The 15,861-nt window shown below is 31.9% G+C and overlaps 1 protein-coding gene across 3 annotated transcripts in view; it reads left to right on the top strand.

Annotated features, from left to right (window-relative positions):
* Nucleotides 1-15,861, top strand: part of LOC139092676 (EGFR adapter protein-like) — a 65,867-nt gene that overhangs the window by 18,017 nt on the left and 31,989 nt on the right. For 2 of the 3 annotated variants that reach the window (XM_070643188.1, XM_070643186.1), the window contains exon 2: nucleotides 10,591-10,605. The exons of the other annotated variant lie outside the window; for it this stretch is intronic. The gene's annotated coding sequence lies outside the window, so the exon portion shown is untranslated. The remainder of the gene's footprint in view (nucleotides 1-10,590; nucleotides 10,606-15,861) is intronic. 3 annotated transcript variants of the gene reach the window in all.

Here is a 15,861-nt window from a genome sequence, read left to right as displayed (position 1 = left end):
GCTTAGAGGCAGTTTGAGAGGTCAATACACTTTAATGATTCGGAATCATGAAAAAACTGTCAAATTTTATTTGAAATTAAAGTTCAAAGTTCAAATTAAGTTCAAAATAACGATTTTTCAAAATATTTATATTTTTCCCGCACTTTTTGAAATTTTGTTTTCTAAAATTTGAAATTGCAATTATTTAAGTTTTTACACAAATTTATTAAACAATAATGTTAATAAATGCTTTGCTCACACTTTTTAAGCACTTTTCAATCATTTAAACCACCAATAACCATAAAACTAGTTCAAAACTGAGCTCCAAAATGTTGAAGTGGAAATGTAAACAATCATTTTTATTGAAAAATCCAAACAAATACTGTAAAATGTAGCAATTTTTGCACTTAAATTCACGAATGCCTACGAATTCTAATGAAAAAAGAATCCAATTTATTTTAATGCACAAATCCTACTAAAAATAGACAACAATTGCTCACATTCTATTCCAATTTCAATGATTATTCGCATGAATTTTTCATTTCTATCAGCAAAAAAAGAAATTCTTTTCTCATCAGAACTTCTCGAATGCTTTTTTTCATTGTAAATATTTATCTTTTCTCAGCCCAACTGACGGCGAATAAGAAAAATTATATTCCATTTTATATATTTTTTTTCTGGTTGATGTGAAAACAAATATTTAATCAAGACTTCTTTTATCTGCCATTTTTTCACTTTTGTTGTTGCTGGACTGCATAATGTATATTTTGCTTTATTTATTTTTAAGCACAATGAGGTAAATTAACAAATAAAAGCAATTTATAATACGGTGCAAGTTTCCTTATCAGAGTTGCAAAGCAGGCAACTGTGACATGCAGAACCGCACATAATTTATATGGTTTTATAATAAAAACCATTTAAAGACAAAACCGTACAATTTCTTGATAAGAATTTGTATGGTTTTAAAAGAAAAAATCATTTATAGAGAAAAAAACCGTACAATTTCTTGATAATTTGTATGGTTTTTGTATGGTTTTAAAACCGTACAAAATTGATCATTTACGGTTTATAAGAAAAATCATGGTAAAAAACGTACAATTTCTTGATAATTTGTATGGTTCTAAAAGAAAAACCATACAAATTATTAAGAACTTGTACGGTTCTTACATGTCACAGATGCCTTTTTTCCAACTCTGTTCCATATGACCATCCGTGTGTGGAAAGGCAGTAAGAGATGGTGTGAAAAATTGATATTTTCAGATGACCCGCAGCGGTCATAATCGTATCCAAATTTATATTCATACATAATAGGCAGGAACAAGAGATATGATGAAAGCCGAGAGAGTTTTCCACAAAAAAAAAAACTGTAAGGCGTGAATTTCTCTTTGCCTTGATGTAGATGTGAAAGATATGAAGAACAAAAAAGTGAATCCGATGAAAGTTGTAATGCGGAAGAAAAAGTCGATGGAATGGAGGAGATGGAATAAAATAGTGAAACAAAAAAAAAGTTTCCTTTAATGTCCTCGGGAGGGTCATAAAGCAGCAAACTTTAATATACTCATAAAAAAACATCTCTTCCCTATTATTCTTTCAGGGAAGATTTTGATTTTTTGATTAAAAAATTACAAAATCTCCAACATGAAATTAGTAATGATGAAGTCGTTGTGGATGTCCATGTCAAATGGGATTTTATCTTGATGAGATTGTGTCAGGAGTTGATGCAGTGTGGTTTGAGGGATTGGAGTCTAATATTTGATGTTGTTTACTCAGCATGCTCTTTAATTAAGGGTGGGTGGATCTTTAGGTCAGTTTTTCGGGAATCTACTAAACGAGGAGCACAATTTGGTTGCTTGAGTAGCGCAACTTAGTCGCTTGTGTAGAGCAACTTAATCACTTGAGTACAGCAACATAGTCGCTTGGTAGCACAACATAGTTACATGAGCAGTGCAACATAGTCACTTCGGTAGCGCAACATAGTCACTTGGGAAACACAACATAGTCTTTGTGTACGCAACGTAGTCACTTGTGTAACACATTGTCATTGTGTAGCGCAACTTAGTCACTTGTGGATCGCAACGTAGTCACTTGTGTAGCGCAACGGAGTCACTTGTGTAGCGCAACATAGTTACTTGTGTAGTGCAACTTAGTCGCTTGGGTAGCGCAACTTAGTCACTTGTGAAACTCAACATAGTTACTTAGATAGTACAACGTAGTCACTTGTGTAGAGCAACATAGTCACTTGTGTAAAACACACAACACCATGATTTCAGTCAATATACACCACTGTCCCTCTTATGTCTCACCTCTAGCTGTAAAATTGAAATCACAAAGTAACCCAAATATTAATTCTAGTCTGAGGCAATTTAATAGCCAAGAAAGTCTCACTTCAGAAGCTTTAAAGATCAATTCGACCGTAATAAATCAGATTTGAAGAAGAAAATAAAAAAGTTTCAAAAATGAATCACCCAAAGTGACCGCAATTCTCAAATCCTCTTCCCATACACAAGCAGCAAATTAAAGTAACTTTTTATTATCTCCCATTCCCGTCCCCGGGTACACCGTATAAAATATGTCCCGGAGAGATTTTTGCATATTGAGATGTGATACAAAATATTTATTTAACCAATGAAATGATAAAGAATGTGCAGAGAGGATTCCTTTTTGGTTATGTCGATAAGGACGGAAAGGCAACAAATTCTTTTGGTATGCATATTATGCACATACCAGCCATTTAACACTGATTAAGCAAACAAAAATAAATTAAAAAATTAAAACCAAGAAGGTAAAGTATGTAAGAAGATTACTTACCAGCTCCTTCTCTCATCTTTTTTGGATGTTACAGTCAAATATGAAGTTATAACGAATAATTTTCGCAATGTTGATTTTAATGGTCTTTTCATTATTATTATTATTTTATTTCGTTACTTCTCTGTTCATTAACTGAAACATCGTGAAGGAATGGAAACGAGAATCTTTGTTTTATTTACTTTACTGCCAAGGGGTGGGAACTTTCATGAGTTTTCAATGACAGTTTTGACAGATCAAAACATGAAGATTCTTTTGCTGGACATGATTGTAATTATATGGCACATCAGAGTTGGACAGTGATATCACCTGCTTTTTGCTGGCGCATCTATTAAAGCTACTAAATCAAGATGCTTTTTGAAATTCATTATGAAGTCATGAAGTTGATTTTGAAGCTAGTTTCTATGTCATAGAATAAATCGTGAATTTTCCTTGAATGCCGCTTCCATAAAGGCAATTTAGTCGCTTAGACAGCATAATTTAATCAAATGAGTGGCGCAACATAGACGATTGGGTAGCGCAACATAGTCACATGAGATGCGCAACATAGAAGGTTGAGTAGCACAACATAGTCATATGAGTAGCCCAATATAGATGCTTGGGTAGCACAACATAGTCACATGAGTTGCGCAACATAGATGGTTGGGTAGTATAACATACTTGTATGAGTTGCTTAAGATAGATGATTGGATAGTCACATGCGTTGCTCAATATAGACGCTTGGTTAACGCAACAAAGTTACATGAGTTGCACAATATAGTCGCTTGGGTAGCACAACATAGGCACATGGGTTGTGCAACATAGACGCATGGGTAGCGCAACGTAGTTTTTGGATTTCGATTTGGATTAGCTATAAATATAAGATTTTTGTCCAAAAATATGTTAACCTTTAAGCCTTACCCCCTCTCTACCCTCTTGTTGAATACACCCATGATACCATCTCCTCCACCAATCCTAGATTAATCATCATCTTTAGCATTTTTATGGATGAAATTATTCAATTAACCTCCAGAACACTCAACATACTCAAATTCCAAAAATCCATTCCCATAAAGTCACCGAAAAAAGAGCCATCATACCTTGACATCATCCACATATTTCTCAAAATGTATAAAATATTAAAAAGAATTCATTTAATGACTTAATTGCAATTTCAATTTCACAACTTGTGGTTCCACAAACGAGATATGAATTAAGCAAACTCGGGATTGTATTGAAATTATTCTTATCGGTCGCAACTGTTGGCACATAAGAGCAACAAATAAAAAGAGAACTGAGGGTCTTGTTTGATGTTGTCTTATTTATAAGGTAAATAACCTTAAATACTTTAATTCATACTGTAACTATAGGAGGGGGGGATTAATTAAATACGATCGAAGATATTAATTTTAATTGCCATTTATGTATGTCTTACTAGCAAATGTAAAGAGAGTGAATAAGGACGATCCATTATAACAAGCAATTCCTTATCAAATGAGACAGTAAAAAAGAATTAAAAAACATTAAAAAACACCATTTTTGCATTGACCCCACAAGCGTTGATAATTCATTAAGCAAATATTAAAATTAAAATGTTAAGAATAAGAGAAGGAATGAAGGAAGACAGCAAGAAAAAGGTCCAAAAAAAATGCACAAATGCAATCAATGATTCCGTTCATATCGCTGTATGCATTTTAAGAAGGGTAATAATTCTCAACTGGATCACATGGGATGAGAAACGAGGCAAATAGCAAGGAGGAGAAGAATAAGCCAAATCGTCGCGCACCGTAAATATTTTTTTTTCGTGTGTTTCTCGAATTGCACACAAAAAAAAATTGTGCCCGACGATATTTATTTCTTTTATTGCATTCAATAAATCTTTATGTCACGTTGCTATTCCGTATGGTTGTTGACTTTCTTCTTTCTCCTTTCTCGTGTATACTTTTTGGCCGGGTCCCCCTTCATTCTTTGATTGTGGATTTACTCTTTTTTTGGGAAAAGAATGTTGTGTTTTGGAGTCTACTTTAGCTGGCTGATTATTTAATATGAAATGATTTAGTTAATTATGAATATATTAAAATTCATATATAGCTTAGAGTTCAAATCTCAGAAAACAAGATTTATTGTAAAGTGTTCTACTTGTTTCGTTTTTTGTCTATTTTTTTTTTTTATTTTATTCTTTTTAGATTTTAATACTTTAATGTTTAAAGTTTGATAAAAGTCACAAAAAATGACTGAATGCCTCTTTAATTTAAATTATTTTTCGAATTTTAGACCACAAAATGATAAAACAGAGACAGAACCCTTCAAATGTTTTGCAAATGTCAACATAATTTGTATGGTTTTCATATTTGAAATTTTAAATAGCCGTTATTTTCGAATTTAATGTTTGAAATTGTAAAATAATGTAATCAGAACCCTTCAAATGTTTTGATATCCATATCATAATTTGTACGATTTTTGAAATTTAAATGTTGAGAAACCGTTATTTTCAGTCGATTTGTTAGAATTTTGAACTAATTTAAAAAAAAAAACTGTTGATTTCCAAGACATTCCTAGTCAATTTAAGCTTATCGATTTTTAAACTGATGTTCAATGATCCCATCTTAGACCAGAACTCAAAGCCGACTCGGATTTCGAATGCGAAACTCGTCCCGATCTCATAAAAAATTGAAGTTGACTCCTAAATCGACTACAATTTCTGTTGTAGACTTACCAAACTGTATCAATCCAAATGCACTTTCCTTCGCTGAACGTACAGAACAAATACGATCCATGGTCTCCCTCAGATGACGCCTCAAACTTCCTCTAACGCTGGTTTCCGTCTGCAAATTGTCAATACCAAATGCAATACTGTTTAACTGAATGCGCCTTAATTACTCACACAACCAACATCAATGACTTCATTACAAACTTAATTTTGGTTCAAATGATAAAAGTTCTGGGTAAATTGAATCACTTCTCAATTTTGCCCTTCAATTATTAGCCATACAATGACCACAATAAACGGTTCTTTGTATACATATGCATTACAGTACATATAAGCTTAAGTTTTACGAGACAAAAAAGAAGAGATAAAAGAAGGTTGAATGCTGAAAAGAATGCAAATCGTTGATATGAATGCAAATATTAAATTGATACATTGTTGCACACTCGATGCGGAATTTGCCTTTTAATGTTGGTTTTTTTGGACTAAGAAGAAGAAGGTCTTCCTTCTAAATGTCTTAATGTACTTCACACCCATTCATTATCCTATGATATGCCTCTCTTTCACTTCTTTCTTCAGTCATTGTTGTTATATCTTACAATGATTTAAGATTTATCATGATATTTTTCTTTATCTTTAAGGTTTTATATTAGCCATATGTGAAAACATAATAAATTTATTGGGAACGCGAACTTTTCTTTGGCATTATTTGCGTGAACTTTTTTTTTTATTATTTTTATTTCAATTGATAAATGATTCGATTCGGCAGTTTCAATGTAGTTCTTTTTTTGCTGTTTTTTTGTTTCATGGATTTAATAATAATTTTCTTCTCCACTTCGTACTTGTAAAGTGCAAAAGAAGTTCAGAGAGATAAATTTCAACGATTAATCATTACCGCTGGAAGTCTGATGTTATGTATCAAACAGTGTTGTTGATTTTGATAGGGTTTATGCCATCTAGTCTTGGTCTAGTCTAGGTCATAGATATTTGGTAGGATCACATCTTAGCAAGCGATTTAAAGCAATTTTGTGAAAAAATCGTCTGAAGTCGCCTAGCACTTGCCAGGGAATTCACTACACTTCCTCATCGAATTCATGAGTTCAAGTCTTAATAAGAAAAATTGGAACTTTCTTTACCATAATTACAGATAATCAATACAGATTGTGTCAGATGAAACCTAATCCACAAGGATCTTGAAATTAGTAGATTGTAATTGATTAAATTTCTTGCACTGATCTTGCTCTTTGTACTTTACTTTCTTACTCAAATCATGTTCTTATGTGGATCTTTGATTATAACAAAAGGCTTTCTTTTTGACTCTGTTGCTGGCTCTGTCTACCTAGCTTGTACATATTCTCAGTTCGCACAAAGTCTTACTTGCTCTTTGTAGATTAAGAGGAATTGTTTCGAATCCCATTGAAGCAGAAGTTCTATATTTGTAGCATTAGAAGCAGCTCTTTATTTGATTGCATTGTGAGCTGTCAGAAAAGAGTGAAATCTGTGGTCTTACGTTTACGTACATAAGTGAATCCATCTGTTCAAGAATTAAGTCTTTGTTGTTAATCAACAAACTAGGTTCACCAAAACTCCCACTCAACCCTAGACCAACAAATTTTAATGGGATCTGATCACTGCCAGATCACTACTTTGATGACAATACTCCCAGTAGTCTATAAAGGGAGGCTATGAGATGCATTTCCGTACATATGATTCAAAAGGGACATAAGAAAAATTTCGCCTAGTTTCGAACCATCGCTAGGTCGGCGTGTACTAATTAAATCTAGATGATTGAAGCCACTACACCTCCAAGACCCTGTGACTAGTTTATGTTGTTAGGCTATTAACTGTATATTAATATGACTACATTTAGGATTGGTTTTTGAGAATATTCGGAGTTCAGAGCTAATATGAGGATTCCAGTATGAATCCACACAAACTTCTTCGTACAATTTCGTCATTCGGAACCAACACTGCCTTCAACATTTGGACGAAAGCCAACAAACAAAAAAAAGTGAAGATTGAAAAAAATCATATCGATATCGAAATAAATAAATAAATAAAAAACTACAGTTGAATTTAATTACATTATTACGAATTCCATTCGGACATGCACAGTGAAATTTTGCGGAAAATGCCTCGAATGTGAGAAAAGAAAACAATTTACAGACCACAAAACGATGCGTCAAGCGACATAAAAAAGAACAATACGGAACAACAATTTTTTTTTTTATATATTTTGTTCCATCTCTTTTACTTTGAACAAAGATGATGGCAGAAATTGTAAATTGCAATCCACATTCTTATCTTACACCACAACAAATTCCTCTTTAGAGGTTTTTAATGAAAAAAATAAAAAAATATAAAATTAAATTGAGATTCACATAAAAAGTGCAGTCAACGAGTGTAAACAAAATGAGCAGAAAAAGACTTTTTTTTTCAGCCACAAGTTTGGTGAAAAAGTTTGCGAGAAATTTCTTGCAAGCTGGTCTGCTTGAAGAAATAAGCAAAAATTTCAATCGCAAATGTTTTCCATTAGCTGCTTATAGTTTTCTGTGTCTTTATTTTTACTGAAATATTTCCACAATGAGTTATAATGTGACAAAGTTGGAAGGAAACGTTTTGGAGTCAGAAGCGCAGGTTGAAGAGTGAGGCTGTGCCCAAGCTGTGCCACATACCGGGTGAACTAGCTTGGTATGACATCTCTTTAGTTGAAGAAATTATTGGACATTTAACAATTGGAAGAATAATTTGAAGAAATGGAACCTGAGATTTCGAATAGGATTCGAACCCATTTCCAGACAACTGGCTGAATGCTCAAACCAGAATCATTATCATTTGAAACCTAAGATTCAGGGTGTCGTATATAAAATGGCTGATATTTTACTGTATTTTCTATTTGGCTATATTCCTGCTTTTCAAGAAAGTATTTAGGTAAAGAGATCCTATTCTGATTACACTCTGCAGCACTTTCTCCCTTTCTGACTTTGCAAGCCGTGCAGATCAATTGTTAACCATGACCTCTGTATCCCTCTTTTGATTGCTGTATCAAAGTAATTAGCATTATGAAATGTTACAATGGTCTATATCAATAGCTTTGTGGGACTCGAACCCACGTCTTACAATTTCTAATCGAATTACAGTCATTGGCTCCTACCAATGAGCTATCAGGAATCATTCGTCCATTTGGCAAGTTTTCATATATTTCTGTACTTTAAGAACGTATCTAGATAGAAATAAGTCAAATCCTAGTCTGGCTACAAAATGATCCACCTTTATAGATTCAATGATTCCAAGCCTTTACAGGAATCTTATCTAAGCAATATTAAATGCTTATACATCGGATATTTCCTGAGAAAATCGCACAATATGATGGTTAAGCCTCTTATTCCAGGCTAATACTTCCCTCCATACTGATAAACTCGCGTGTCTGTTCCTCAGAATCTCAAGTCATGTCCTTACGGCCTTTGATTTCTAAGAATCATCAATTCAGATCCCACAAGATACAATCTTAAAACTCCCAATAATAACAGTAATTACAGGACAAACTGCCACATCCCATACCCATAGCATCAGCAAAACCCCTCAAGAAACGGCGGTCAACAATACAAAACAAAAAAATATGTTTGAATGCAATTCTTCTGTCCTCCACTAAAAGTCCCTCGCACTTTTTTTTTGTTCCTGTATATTTCTTTTGTATTAGCACCAAATGCTACAAAATGATTTCTTTACGTCTTCTCGTTGTTTCTTTATATGCTCTCGGTGCCTTGCAAATGAGCATGTTCAATGTTCTTTTCATGTTTAAATAACATACATAATATGTGTAGAATTGAAATTTATACAATTCCACATGTCCTTTTAATTCATTTCCCATGAACATGAAAAAACACTATGTTATTTCATGCCTTTATAATAGGCAATATAACAGATTCAATTTAAACAAAATACCTATAAATACTTGACTTTTGAGATGAACAAAATCCACAAAAAAATTAAATCAGAGTGTGGCCGTCTCAAATTCGACATTAGACTGTCGAAAAATTCGAACATTTCGAACTCAACTTATTTTAAAATAAAAATTTACGTTACGAAGAAAAATAAAAGTAACGGTCAAAAAAATTTGAATTTTGAAAAAAATTAACGGTCAAAAAAATTTTGAATTTTGAAAAAAAAAATTAACGGTCGTTTTTGAGACAGCCACACTCTGAATGAAATGTAGTGAGGTGAAAAAAGGTCAATTATACATTCGAGACATCTTCCGGTTTATTTTGGATATCCAGTAAATATATTTTTCATTCTTGTGGGTTTTCCATTATTCAGACTCTCTGTACAGCATAGGAGATACCTTAAAAATTCAACATACGAGTTATATTTCATAATATTATTTCAGAACTTGTTGTCATTATTATGAATCCAGAAATAATAAATTAATGTAAGCGAGCTACATTGGCTCGTATCATAATCTTATGGCTTGCCTTGATTTCAATTGGCACTGACTGCCTTTTGTTCTTCTTTAGTGAATATTGTGAACATTAAAACCTCAAAAAGTGGTGTCAGTAAATAAATAATACATGTATGCATGGACGAGCATTAAAACAATAATAAAAGAGACGACGTACAGGAAGTGCTGTATTTGCTTGCTCTACTCATAATCATAAACCGTGACATGACGAAATGTTCTTCTAAATGTTAATTATAATTTATATCCAAAAAGGCATCAGAACTTGAATTATTGGCTGGACTTGGAAATTAAATTTTTTTTTTCTCTTTTTATTTCTTTGAAATTACAAGCAGTCGGAGCAATAATTTGAAGGTTTTCTTTCTTCTTTAATCATTTTCGATTAAATTTCAATTTCTTTTCATCTTGACTGTTCTTTCCGTAAATAAAAATAATTTTACTTCTTTGCTCATTTTTGTGGAGTTTTTTGTGATGGGAAAAATGTGCTTTGTCTGTCTGTCCATTAGATAGTAATATTCAAAATTTATATGACCGTTATTTTTCAAAATTTTAATAACCGTTATTTTTTAAAATTATTTTCTGTCCATTAGATAGTATTATTCAAAATTTATATGACCGTTATTTTTCAAAATTTTAATAACCGTTTTTTTTAAATTATTTTCAGATTCACTTTTTTAGGGTAAGTTCAAAAATTGCATGTTTACTTCGCTGGACGTACTGATCAGCTGTAATTCATTGACTCTCAGTTGGAGTCTAAAACTAGTTCTATCCCTTGCTGCCCTTTGCCAATTACCAATATCAAGTACTACATTGTCTCTATCAGCTTAAGCCACTAGAATTGCATGTTTGCATTTAATATGTGCAGACCTGCAGTTTTCGGCTGTGCCTTATAGTTTGTCCAAGGTTTCAGATAAAGGTTACAGACGCCGAGACCTAGACTGAGGCTTCTCGGGTATTTTCGGTCTCGATCTCGGACTCGAGAATTTGTCGAGACCAAAACTTCGGGAAACCTTATCTGCAGTCCTTCAGTTTTTGCCTGTTTAATTTTCAAAAGTTTTGTGACCGTTATTTCAAAGAAGTCCAACACCGTCAAATTTCAAAAATTCCAAAAACAGTTATTTTTCAAAATATTTATAGCCGTTAAATTTTGAAAATTCTTTAGCTAAAATTCAAAAATCATATGATCGTTATTTTTACAAACAAAATTGGCAAAACAAAATTTGAATATTATTCAGCCGTTAAATTTCCAAAAAAAATCTTATTATGGACATCAAAAGTGCGCTTCTAATGATCAAAAAATGACCATACTCCCTACTAATTTCTGTAATTCAACACTCGAAAACATCAACACAGGCCGAATTCCTTTCTATAAGCTTTTTTTATTGGATACATAATTCTCATGTACAACGGTTAATTCTGCTTGAAAATTCGCATTCAATTATAATATTTAGGTATTTTAAAAAAAATTGTGAATAAAAATCTCAATTTTATTGAAAATTTATTAATTTATTATTATGTACAGTACAGTACGATTGTGAATCAATTATTGATAATCTCATAAAAAGCAATACCTTATGGACCTTATAAATTGAATATTTTAATTTTAATACGCAAATGATGTTGTTTTTCAGTTTTTTAATTAGCATCAATATATCAAAATCCTACAGTCGATAGCACTCCAGATCATTAGATGTACAGAAGTAAAAATCAATAAATCTGAAACTTTCTTGTAGGAAATAAATTGAACCGATAACAAGAGGCTTTCAATTGAAATGAAATAATAAAAAAGTAGAGATTTCTTTCAATTTTATTTGCTATAAACTATTTCAGAAAATAAATTTAATTGGTATTATTCGAATGAAAATATAAAAAGGAGATAAGGTAGAGGCAATGATTCATTGGATTGCTATAGAAACCGATTAAATTTAGTTGAAAATTGTGTTTCTATAAAATGCTATGGAAATTGTAAATCCTTTAAAGAAAAAAGGTGGAATTTATGTTGGTGTGCAGGTTTTTAAAGAGGAAATTGAGAAATAGTTTTGCCTTTAAGGTTATGTAGTTTAATTTGTTACAGTTTCTTATCGATTTCTACAAGAATCTTCAATTTGGAAGTGATTTGTTATTAGATACGATCTAATTTTAGCTTAATTAAATGGATTTAAGCTCAGAAAGTTGACAAATTGTCATTAAATTTGAATTTTGAAATCTTTGTTTACAAACATCAGAAAATTGTAAAAATCTAAATTTAAACATCAAATCGACTTACTTGCTTGTTGTAATTTTGATCTTGCTGTATAAAATGACCAAAAATTGCAGAATTTAAAGATCCAGCACTGTTTAAATGATCACAAATATCGAAATCTCCAAAACAATAACTTCAGAACTAATTCTTAGCAATAAAGACAATTTTAGTTGTAAATCCACCAATCTAACGTTATTTCAAAGAATTCATCAAATTTGTACAATTTTAGAACATTCAAAAGCTATGTTAACTATGATTACCTTTGATTATTGCAAATTTTCATCAATTTACCCAAATAATTGACACTTAAATTCACGAAAATGCTACTTTTTACCAAAAAATCGTTTCTATTCCTAATTCTCAAAGCTCATAGACTCCAAAACATTTCTAATTCTCAAGTCAATTAATTCAAAATTCCTCACCTTCACTCCACGATCTCAAAAAACCAATCAACATCCAACACACAACAACAGAAATAAATAAAAATCCACAAGAATCAACAAAAAAAACCTACAAGAATAAATAAAAGTCGTGATGAAATAACAACCGACTAAAGCACAATAATCAATAAGTGTAAATGAGATCATGCCAAAGCCAAAAAAAGAGCTTTCACTTCAATTACCATTGTGTCGTATATAATTAGTGTCGGGAAGAACTTCAAAATATTTTATTAAGTTAAGAAGTGCTCTTAATGATGGATTATTGGTGATGTTTAAGCATGTGATGAGATGATGATGAGATTTATTTATTTTCAAAGCGTCTAGATGTCAATGATGATGATTTTGTGTTTGATCTTGAGTTGTTCATAGGGAAAGTGTGAGGTTATTATGGGATGTTATTGAGAAATTCCGAGTATACGGATATAATCTTCTTGTGCGATGAATGTTGAGCAAATTGAGTGTTGAGCTTGTGCTTTAGATACTTTCTCAGTAATTTTTTTGTTTACAAACAATGTAAAAGTTGAGAATTTTGAATTTTTATTGAAATTTTGTGGCAAAATAAGCTTTTTGATTAATGATAATAATGATCTTATTAAGCTACACAGTCTAAAGATTGAGTATATTAAGATCCAGTGCAGTTAAAGTAAACAAAATCTCCAAAATTCATGATTTTTCATTTTATTCTAAAATTTTGTAAACAAATCAATAAAACCTCAAATTTCACATTGAAAATCCTTAAATATTCATCAAAATCAATCAAAACTACAGCAACACATCCAATAGCAACCTTTGACAATTAATTATGCACAATTCCGCAGCCAATTTCCCGTTTCCAACCATCCCATGTGTCATAAAAAATTTACATGTAAATTGACATAAAAAGACATCATAAATGCAGTCTGAATTAAAAGGAACTCTCACAAAAAATAAGAATAATTGAATTACAGTAAGACCAATTTGACAGATGAGTCACGAAGGAGATTAAATGCGGAAAAAATAGTCTCTCCTTTCTATCATGTTCACTTATGCATAATCAAATAAGTTACTACACATAATTTCCATGTAAATATTAAAAGCCATTTCAACTTCGTCTATCGACTTAGTCCATTAGTTAGTTAGTTAGCTAGTTTGGTTACTACATACATGAGAAATGAACATAACGACAGTAAAAGAGCAACAAAAAATGTCGATAGATTTGCAAATGAAATAAATCTCTTTCTAGTTTGCCTTTACATGAATTTTCTGTTCTATTTTTTTTTTTTCATGCCATTTCATATTCTGTTCCTTCAATCGGTCGGTGGAATTGAAATTACCGACCAAGACTGTCTATACATGTCTATTTGTCTTATAAATTGTGTATGCACATATATTCAGATTCCGAACTCGCTTTGCTAACTTGTTGAGTAAAAGGGAATCTACGGGAAAAAGAATAAGTAGTGAACAGCAGATGATGAGTTTGGTCAGTTTATGGATGGGATTTTGAAGCGCAGTTAGAATGTAATTTTATTTAAGAATTAATTTATTGTCATAACGGTCATTTGAGATTTGAATAATATTTATTGTTTGTAGTTGCATACACTTTTTCATACAAAATTCAGTCTTTATTTGAGATTGCAATTCATTTGAGATTTGAATACTATTTATTGTACATAGTTGAATATCCCTTTTTCATACAAAAGTTCAGTTTGTGTTTTAAATTGCAATTTTATTGAAAATTTTACTGTCATAACGGTCATTTGAGATTTGAATAATATTTATTGTACATAGTTGAACACCCTTTTTCATACTAAAGTTCAATCTGTTTTTGAACTCCGAAGAATAAACATCAAAGTAACAATTGTAAATAAGAAATGGAATTTTTCATCAAAAAAGACACTTCCGAGTGGACAAACTAAGTTATAAGCTGCATTTTCAAGTCATTAACATCAACAATACATCAATATGCACTAGTAAGTCTTCAGCATACAATATTCTGCTTTTTTAAGCTTCGAAATCTCAAAGCACTTTATCTACAGCTCCACTTATGTTCACATAAAACCAACAATTCAGACAAAATCAAGTCAATAACTCACATCACTCACCAGACATGCAAAAAACAGTGAAAATGCATGAAGCATGTTACATAAGTACAAGTGAATGTATAATTTACAGATCAAATTGATGAAATTTATTTTTTCCATAAAAAAAAAAATTGTTCACTACTCGCTACTGATAGGATACGCCTCTACACTTTTCAATTTATAATGGCAAGAAAGATTCACTGCCTCGATTTGTGAGCTTTATTTTCGTACGAAAGTTAAAAGATTCACATCGGGATGTAAAATATAAAAAAATCAACAAAACGAAGGAAAATTATAATGCAAAATTGTTAAAATAAATCATTTTGGCTTTGGCGATGCACAACGTTGCTCATTTTTATGAAATAATTGGCAGCCAAATGAACTGAACATATTTTAATCTCCCTCCTCATAAAATTTCTCTTCTTTATATCGATACATATATTTTTTGTTAAATTCAATAAACAACTAAAATTATGTGGAAAGTCATAAAAGTGCTTTTGGAGGCAGTGGTGGAGTTAGGGGTGTATTAGGATAGGGTCAGATAACTTGAGGGGGTGTGGAACAGTGGCGGACAACCTTTTGTTTTCGCGGCACACCTTGGTGATAATAATAGAAAGAAGCCACACTGGACATACGGTTCATGGCATTTCCACGGACACAGAGTTGGATTACTATTATACTTATCATTTCAAGGACTGATCTTACTCAATGTAGCTAGTAGCTTGATATACGCTAGAATGTATACAAGAGGTCGAAGCCAGATTGAGTTAGACACAATTCGTTAAAAACCGATTGAAATTTGTATAAAATGTTATACTTCACAAGAGCTAGCAGAAAAAAATCATACAAATTTTAATCGGTTTTTAGCGAACTGGAGTGAACTACTTTGACCTCTGATAAGTACTTTATAAGGGAGCCTTTAGTATTATATATTAGGAGTACCGTGGATATGTAGTCTAATATATGCGGCTAATCGTAATCACGAGCCTCGACCAAAACCGTACACGGTATACGGAGCATTAATTTTTGCGACACACTAATGTGCCGTTGCAAACAGGTTGCCCACCTTTGTACTAGCTCATATATTAGAGTATATACTAGCCTAGTCCACTAGTTATACTAACTATGCTTTCTAGAAATCCCGGTCCGGATAAATTTTCGGGATCTGAATCGGGATATTCCGGGAAATTCCG

This window comes from Chironomus tepperi, unplaced genomic scaffold (genome assembly GCF_022539635.2).
Source record: "Chironomus tepperi strain 1889 unplaced genomic scaffold, CSIRO-AGI_Ctep_v1 contig_309, whole genome shotgun sequence".
NCBI classification, from domain to species: Eukaryota; Metazoa; Arthropoda; class Insecta; order Diptera; family Chironomidae; genus Chironomus; species Chironomus tepperi.
Note: the sequence above shows the minus strand (reverse complement) of the source record. Positions and strands in the feature narration are given on the sequence as shown.